The following is a 7,900-nucleotide window of genomic DNA, read 5'->3' on the forward strand; positions in this document are numbered from 1 at the left end:
TATCCAGAAGCCAGGTAGGTATCATAAAAGTGCACATCTCTGAGGTGAGGGATATCCATCAATTGGGATTGAAGACAACTCTATAATGAGATATGAGCTACATTCATTTATAAGTTTATTTTATATGAAATTCAACATCCATCGTTTATATTTGGAACAAGTGGCAGTCATTTTGACCTTTTTAGTTGTAATTTTGCCCATGCAATTTCTCGGAGTTTCATTTCATCATTCAAGCATATTAGCACTCAAACTGCTCTAAATAAAATAAACTTTATTATTGCTGTAAATTTCGGGTAGCTTGCCTTTTCTTTTCGTAATGTCACTGGTATATTAAGGCATATCAAAAGAAATAGAAAATCCTGCATCACAGTCTATGACCTGTTGGAAACTGATATCAGTGTCCATATTTTTAGTGCTGTCCCTCACTGTCTTTGCTGACATATCCTTATTATTTTTAACAATTCCCTCTTTGTTTCCCAAATTAGAAAAAAGTTTCTCTAATATTTTAATAAAGCTCTCCTTTATTTCAAGATATTTTTTTCCTGTAGGAATATTTTTCTTGGCCAACTAAACGCATAGGGCAACCATCCGAACTTGTAATTAGCATTGGGGATTATGTCTATTGATCTCTAAAGTTTATGTTCTCTTCCAACATTTTTCTCTTTTTCCCATAACTTGACATACTAATGTATATGTACGTAGCTGAAAATTTTGAGTTTATCTGTACTTATTATTAACAATTTACTTCATAAATATCAATTGTAGGTTTATTTAAAGTATTACATTTGTAATAAAGAGTAAAATTTTTCAGGGTCATCAATGTCATGAAGTTCCTTGCAACTATTTTGTTAGAATGAGAAGGAAGTTAAATTTAAAATATATGCCTTGAGTAGGAAATAAAGAAAAGAGTGAGAAAAGTATTACTTAGAAATACTTACCAAAATTAAATATTCGATGAAGTAAACTCCCCAAAATCCAAGCTAATGAATTCTGGATTGATGTTAAAGGATTGTTAGCGGTGTCAAGCCTTCCTTGAATACACAGGCCATAACACCTACCAATGAGTGATGTTTTTACTCAAATTTCAGGCAGACGATGACTGTGTAAAATGAAAAGTAGCTCCAACGTTCAAGAAACCAGATGCAAGCTCATTTAAACACGAGATACTGATAGCTGAACCTGTGATGTCCAAAAGTACAGATGATGGTGTAAAAATATTATTACATGGTTTTTATCCTTCCACCGCCCACAGAGTAGAGAAACATATTGATAAGCATATGCATTGTGAAGTATCAAATTCAAAATTAGAGCCACAAATAATACCATAAAGAGCTGCAAGTGGCACAAAGAGCCACAGATTGCTGACTACCATGTTAGGGCCTTATGGCATTAGTTGAGTCAATCATAATAGTGAAAACTTGACTGTGGGCACGAAAAAAGGATTGGCTGTCTCAAATTAATGGTTAAAGCATACATCAATAAAGTCAGATACAAGGCAAAGGGGTAATCATAGGAGCATTAGTGATTTTATTTAATGTGATGAAAGACCTATTTATAGTAAGGAGCATAAGGGTAATGACAGACACTGAACAGGCTATGAGATTTGGTACATTCAAATGTAAGTTTGTTCGGGAAATAGGTAGGAGAAAGATTAGAAGTTAAAGACCATAAATGTTAGAATACAGTATGAATGCATGTTTAAGGATAATCGAAACTAATTTTGGGCAGAATGCAAAATATCACAAATAGAAGTGTGAATAATGCTTGGTAGAAATTTTAGGAAATGACTGTTGAATTAGCTGCCAGTGCAAATGGAAAAAAAAGTGTGGTCCGTAGGCTGAATGATGATCCCTGGTAGGATGTATTGCGAAAGATTCTACAAGTCTGAAAGAGGCATGCATGAGCATGATTGCAGTGAAATTGCAGTAAAGAAGCTAGACAGATGATAGCATGTGATATTTACAAAGAGAAAAAGAATTAATGTAAAAATGTTTTGAAAGAGAAATCAGTTTCCCTCCCAGGAACTATGCATGACCTTAGTGTTAGGCATTTTCCAAGGGTCCCGAGGGCCAGATAAAAGTTAGTCCGTGATTCTAATCCTCTGTGAATTGTCTGCAAAGGCATCTGGTTCCAGTCAGGAGGTCAATGAAATTATACATTAAACGTTGCATATACAATGGAGGAAGTTATGGGAAAACCACCTTGACTATTTTCCCCAGATAATAATGTGGATGAAAACAAACAATGAAGTCCAAGAACTATGAGATTCAGCCAAATGGACCTAGTGTCATGCCCAGTAGTAGGGGATGTAATACCTCTATGGTTCTTACCACACAAAATCCTTTTATGACAGAAGTGGAAAAGAAGCCTCAGATGAGGGCTTCAACAAAATAGGAGCATGGCATTTTAGGACGATCTTAAGGATGGGAGAGTTAGAAACCATTAAGAGAGAAATGGAGAAAGGATGAACAGATATATGTGAGATGGAGAGAGAGTTTGTACTGGAGTTATAGCTACAGAGTAATTTATAGCAGTGGGAGGAGATTATATGGGTAGCCATAGTATTGAGGAGGTTACCGGGGAAAAGACTAGTTTAAATAGAGTAGAAGAGTGATAGAATTTTACTGATTTCGGATAGCAGCAGACAACCTTGAAGTAATCCATCTCAACATGTCTACAAGTAATCACCGGGAGGAAGAAGTAGATAGTTTGTATAACGCATTAGAAGGAAAAATTGGGACCATCCTTGAAGGAAACACATAATAGTGATTAGGGAAATAGAAAGCAGTGGTGGATGAAGGGGTACATGGGAGTATGGTTTAGGAACTATTAAAAGAAATAACAAGCCATTAATCACAGGAGATATGATTATGAGGTTTGACAAACTGAACAGATGACAATTAGCCAAGAAACCAGTTGGGGCAAGCCAATGTGGGGGAAAGAGCAGCATGAGGATATGGAAGAATTTCCGGCAGAGAATGGTAAAAGTACTAAACAAGTAGGCAAGAAAATTCCAGAATTTAGAATAGGACAGCCTTGATTGGCCATACGAAATAAGACAGGACATTCATTAATGGAATCATAAGAGATTCAGGGATGGTAGAAAGAATACACAAAAGAAATTTATGGTAAAGAGGTCCAAGTGCCATTATTAGAAGGTTACATAACAGTGAAAAAAAACTAACAAGGCAAAGATATGTTTGGGTTTAGAAATAGGAGAGAATGCAATACCATTGCAATAATTTGAATATTATTAATAAAGTGTTATGGACCAAATGTTTTTTGCTCATTGCATATTTCAAGGAATTTGATAAGATTAGAGGGTGCATAGCTGATGAAAGTATAAGAGTACTCAATGGTAGACCGGAGGAATAGAAAGCCTTTTTGATGCCTATATATGAATTACATTGCACAAGTAAGAGTAGCAGATGTAGAATCAATATAGTAAGAGAGGACGGTAATTGCTGGTGCTTTAGACGTAATATGCTGAAAAAAATGTTAAGGGTGGAATGAGAAGGGCTTGAACTGGGAGTAAAAGTGGGAGGGGAAATTATTAAGTCAGATATTTTTACAGATGACCATGCAATTGTTGTGTGACAACTAAGCGATTAGAGTTATTGTTGAATGATTTAAATGAATAACATGAGATATATGGCATGAAGATAAACCACAAGAAAGCCAGATGACCAAGTCAAACACTAAATTATGAAGAAGTAAACTAGAGCTGTTCACCACTTTGGTGAGCATTTTGGACAAAAAGCAGAAGCAATTCATCAATAGTATTCTACCAGGTTAAGGTATATTTTTGTTGGGCCTTAGAACTTAACATGAAGTACTTTACTCGTAAGCCCTAACTAACAAGACAAGGTAATAGACATATTAGTAGAATAATATGAATGGCAAAAGAAGTATCCACAACAGGAAGGGAATTGATGGAGGGTCTACAGAGTAAAGATGTAGAAAAAAGATTAGTAACAACTTAATAATACAGGGTCTGTACAAAAAGTATTGTGACTGGTTCACTGTAGCCTCAACAGAGAGGTGGGTGGGGGTCCAACCAGTCGACTCGGTAGAGGGGATCCCCACTGCTCAGGCACACTTTAATTCAGTCACCTCCGGTCATGTGTTGAGACAGGTGGATTTTCGTGACGTGTGATTCTTTGTGGTGTCGTTGGGCCAGCATGGAGCACACCGTTGAACAACGCTACGCTGTGAAGCTTTGCGTTAAGCTTGGGAAATCCACATCGGAGACCCTTGAACTCATTGAACAGGCTTATGGGGATGATGCCTTAAGCTGGACAAGAGTTTTTGAGTGGCACAAAATGTGTAAGGAAGGCCGGGAGCTCATCGAAGACGAGCACTGCATCGGACGCCCGACGCTTGAACCGATGCTCAGGTGGCCAAAGAGAAAAAGGTTTTGGACTCTGACAGGCATTTAACCATCGCCCTTATCAGGGAGGAGACCAGCCTTTCAGTCGGAACCATCCAAACCATTGTAACAGAGGATCTTGCGATGAGGAAAGTGTGCACAAAGCTGGTGTTGAAAGTCTTGAGCGAGGAACATATTCTGTCGCGGGTGGAAATTTTGCAAGAAATTTTGGACTGCATCCAGGAAGACGAAGATTTTCTCGACAATGTTATTACCTCAAAGGATATTTCAAAACAAGCTCAAAGGATAGCTCAAAAGGAGCTCAAAGGATATCGTTTTGACTCCATCAGGGCGGTTCAAGCCGCAACAACAAAGGCTCTCAACAGTATTCTGGAAACCAACTTCCAGCAGGCTTTTGACGAGTGGCAGACAAGTCGCTGAACTAAGTGTATCGATGCAGGAGGAATGTATTGTGAAGATTATTAAGTAATTGTAATGATAACTGCAATAAATTTTGATTTTTGGAACCAGTCCCGATACTTATTGTACGGACCCTGCACAGGAGGATGCAGGATGAATGTATTGTGAAGATTATTAAGAAATTGTAATGATAACTGTAATAAATTTTGATTTTTGGAACCAGTCCCGATACTTATTGTACGGACCCTATAAAGCATACTTCTACATAAATCCAAAACCTGGCCTTCTAGGGCAAGACAATGATTGCATTTCCTAGGCTTTTTAGATGTTGGTTTACAGGAGAATTGAGAAAACAAGTTCGACAGAGAAGAAGCTACAGGATTAAATATATGAAAAACAGATCAACATGTATGGCACAATGAATGAGTGTCAGAGGTGAAAGAAGCATGAACAAGGTGAATGATTTTTCACTTTGAAATAGTTGCATTTATGGAAGAGGTAACTTCTAGTTTTCTTCATAACCTAAAACCATGATTTTCTTGACAGAGCTAACCAGGAAAGGGAACAGGGAGAAAGTTATGTATGGGCTAATTGTAATTAATTATAATTTAATGGTAAGACTGGCATGATTATGAAGTTCACAAGATGGATTTTTATACCTTTAAAGTTTACTCATCCAGGACAGTATTATTATCTTAGCGTTAGTCTTAGTAGTTAGTTAGAAAGCAGCACTTTTTGGCATCAACATCACACTATTAACAGTGAAAACAATGGAGGCGATCGATTACAAACATCCAAGCCCTAGGTGGAGGAAAACCCACCCAGGCTGGAATCCAACCCGTGACCCTTAGATTGGCAGACGGGGAAGTTATCCTGCCGCCACCGCTGCCGGCTTATCATTTTCAAATTCCACAATTTAAAATTATAATCAGCAGTAGCAAACTGATCTGAAACAATATTCTAATTTTCATCACAAGCAACGCTATAAAAAACTTTAATTGAAATCTTCTAAGACAATTACTGAAAATAATACTTCAATGCATTGGTGTCAATTTGAATTAATATCAAAGGTTGATACAATATTTTCATAGGCTAAATGAAATTAGAAAAGATTTAAATCTATATATAGCTATTGTGGATTGCGGTAGTCCAGTGGGTAGAGCGTAGGACAGCTGACCGGTGTTCCTGGGTTCTATTCCCAGGCAAGGCACTCTGGGCACCTGCAGCTCCACCCAAGCTCAAGTGATTTTTTGAGTACCAGGTCTTCCTGGGAAACCATAACCAGCACAGGGAAAGGAACTGGCCCCCCTACCCTGATGTATGACATTCACACGCCATATAGGGCTTAGTACTTGATGAACTCTACCATCACCTACTAAACAGACCTTCAGGTTGATTACTGTGTTTATGGTTTTTTTTTATTTAGCTATTATCTCAGAGCTATGAATCCTCTTATCTTTACCATTTCGAGCTACTGATTTTCTCTTTTACCTATTTTGCCATAATATGAATGTTAATTAAAGTAGAAATGCAAGTGAAATGTATCAAACAAACTGACACCTGCTACACCAATGATATAAACTTAAGTTGTATTTACAAAAGAGTACCCATTTGAAAGCTTTGATTTCAATGACCAATTTTAGACATTATTGTCATTCTTGTTTTCCTGCGCAATGCAAATAGTTCTGAGATATTGATATTTTTGTTATTGGTTTGATAATAAAAGTAATTCATCGGTAAATTCTATTTTATAAGTATTTCAGAAAATTCTGTCACATAAATTCCATTTCCAGAGGGTGAAAACTAATTTTGATGCAAAATACACCTATTTTTGAGGAAAATTAAAGGTATAAAATATAGCTCTTTTTGAAATAAAACTGTATTTTTGGAATTTCAATACCTGCCAGGCCTATTTAAGAATGGCCTTTTGACTACTTATGATATTTGAGCATACCTACCTTTGTTATTATGAAGATGGCAAAAATGCAAGTACAAGAGTGATGGATCTCAAAATAACTCACATTCTTTAAGAAGTTAAACAATTCTATGACAACACACATTTCAGAATTAGCTTTTATAAAATAATAATAAATTCTTCATTGTTTCAAGTTCCCTGCAATTGTATAATGAAAAGTCAAAGGACCCAATGGCTAAAACGAATAATTTTGTTCAGCTGATTGAAACCAACACATAAGTATAGTAGCTGTTACATATTAATACATTTTTGAAATTGAAAAAGTTAAATTCATATTTATCGAAATATATTTCTACTTCCAAAAATCATATGAATACATGTGCGCACTGTAAATGCAATATAATATTGCATTTTTGGAAATTGTATAATATTCAGGAATCTTTTCCACTCTTAAACAATGAATTTCAAAGGAGCTTTTGTTAATTGTGGCATTGGAAGGAAATTTGAAACTAAAATTGGGAAGTAAGGTGATCAAGTAAATTAGGTTTGCACTATTATTTGTATACCATTGGTGCTTTAAAGGACTAATTTGAGAAGATAGAATGAAGGCTAATTACAAGTGTATGAAAGTAATGAGATAGTGAAAAGTAGAAAGAGAAAAAATAGGGAGGTAATGTTTAATTTTACATCATAGTAAATAATAACCTATGTAAGATGCACCAGATTATGCATTTGATTATTTTGGAGGAAACAGGTATAGTATAATGGACATTACGAGGATGACATCCTAAAAGTGTAATTCTGCAAGAGGAAGAATGGAATTAATGACAGACACATAGGGTAAAAGACATAAAAAATAAGCAAAAATTGTAATTATATTGAGCATCTGAAACTTCAAGTCAAGAGGATGAACACAGAGACCTCTTTGAGTTATGGGTTTTGAAGAGGATAAATAAATTTGGAAAGAGAGGAACACTAGCGACTAAGTTTGAAATATTATGGGAGTAGAGACAAAGTACTGGCTGATATTTAGAGGTAGAAAAAGTGGGTAGTTGTTCACAGGTAGCAGGATGTTAACTGTTGTAATGGAAGAGAGAATGTTGAGAAAAAAGGGAGAATGGAAGAGTATAAAACATGAAGGACCAAGGAAGGAAATAATGTAGGGGACAAGAGAAAGTCCATACAGTGTACGATAG

The sequence above is a fragment of the Hetaerina americana genome, unplaced genomic scaffold (genome assembly GCF_022747635.1).
Source record: "Hetaerina americana unplaced genomic scaffold, ioHetAmer1.1.p SCAF_2, whole genome shotgun sequence".
In the NCBI taxonomy this organism is placed as follows: Eukaryota; Metazoa; Arthropoda; class Insecta; order Odonata; family Calopterygidae; genus Hetaerina; species Hetaerina americana.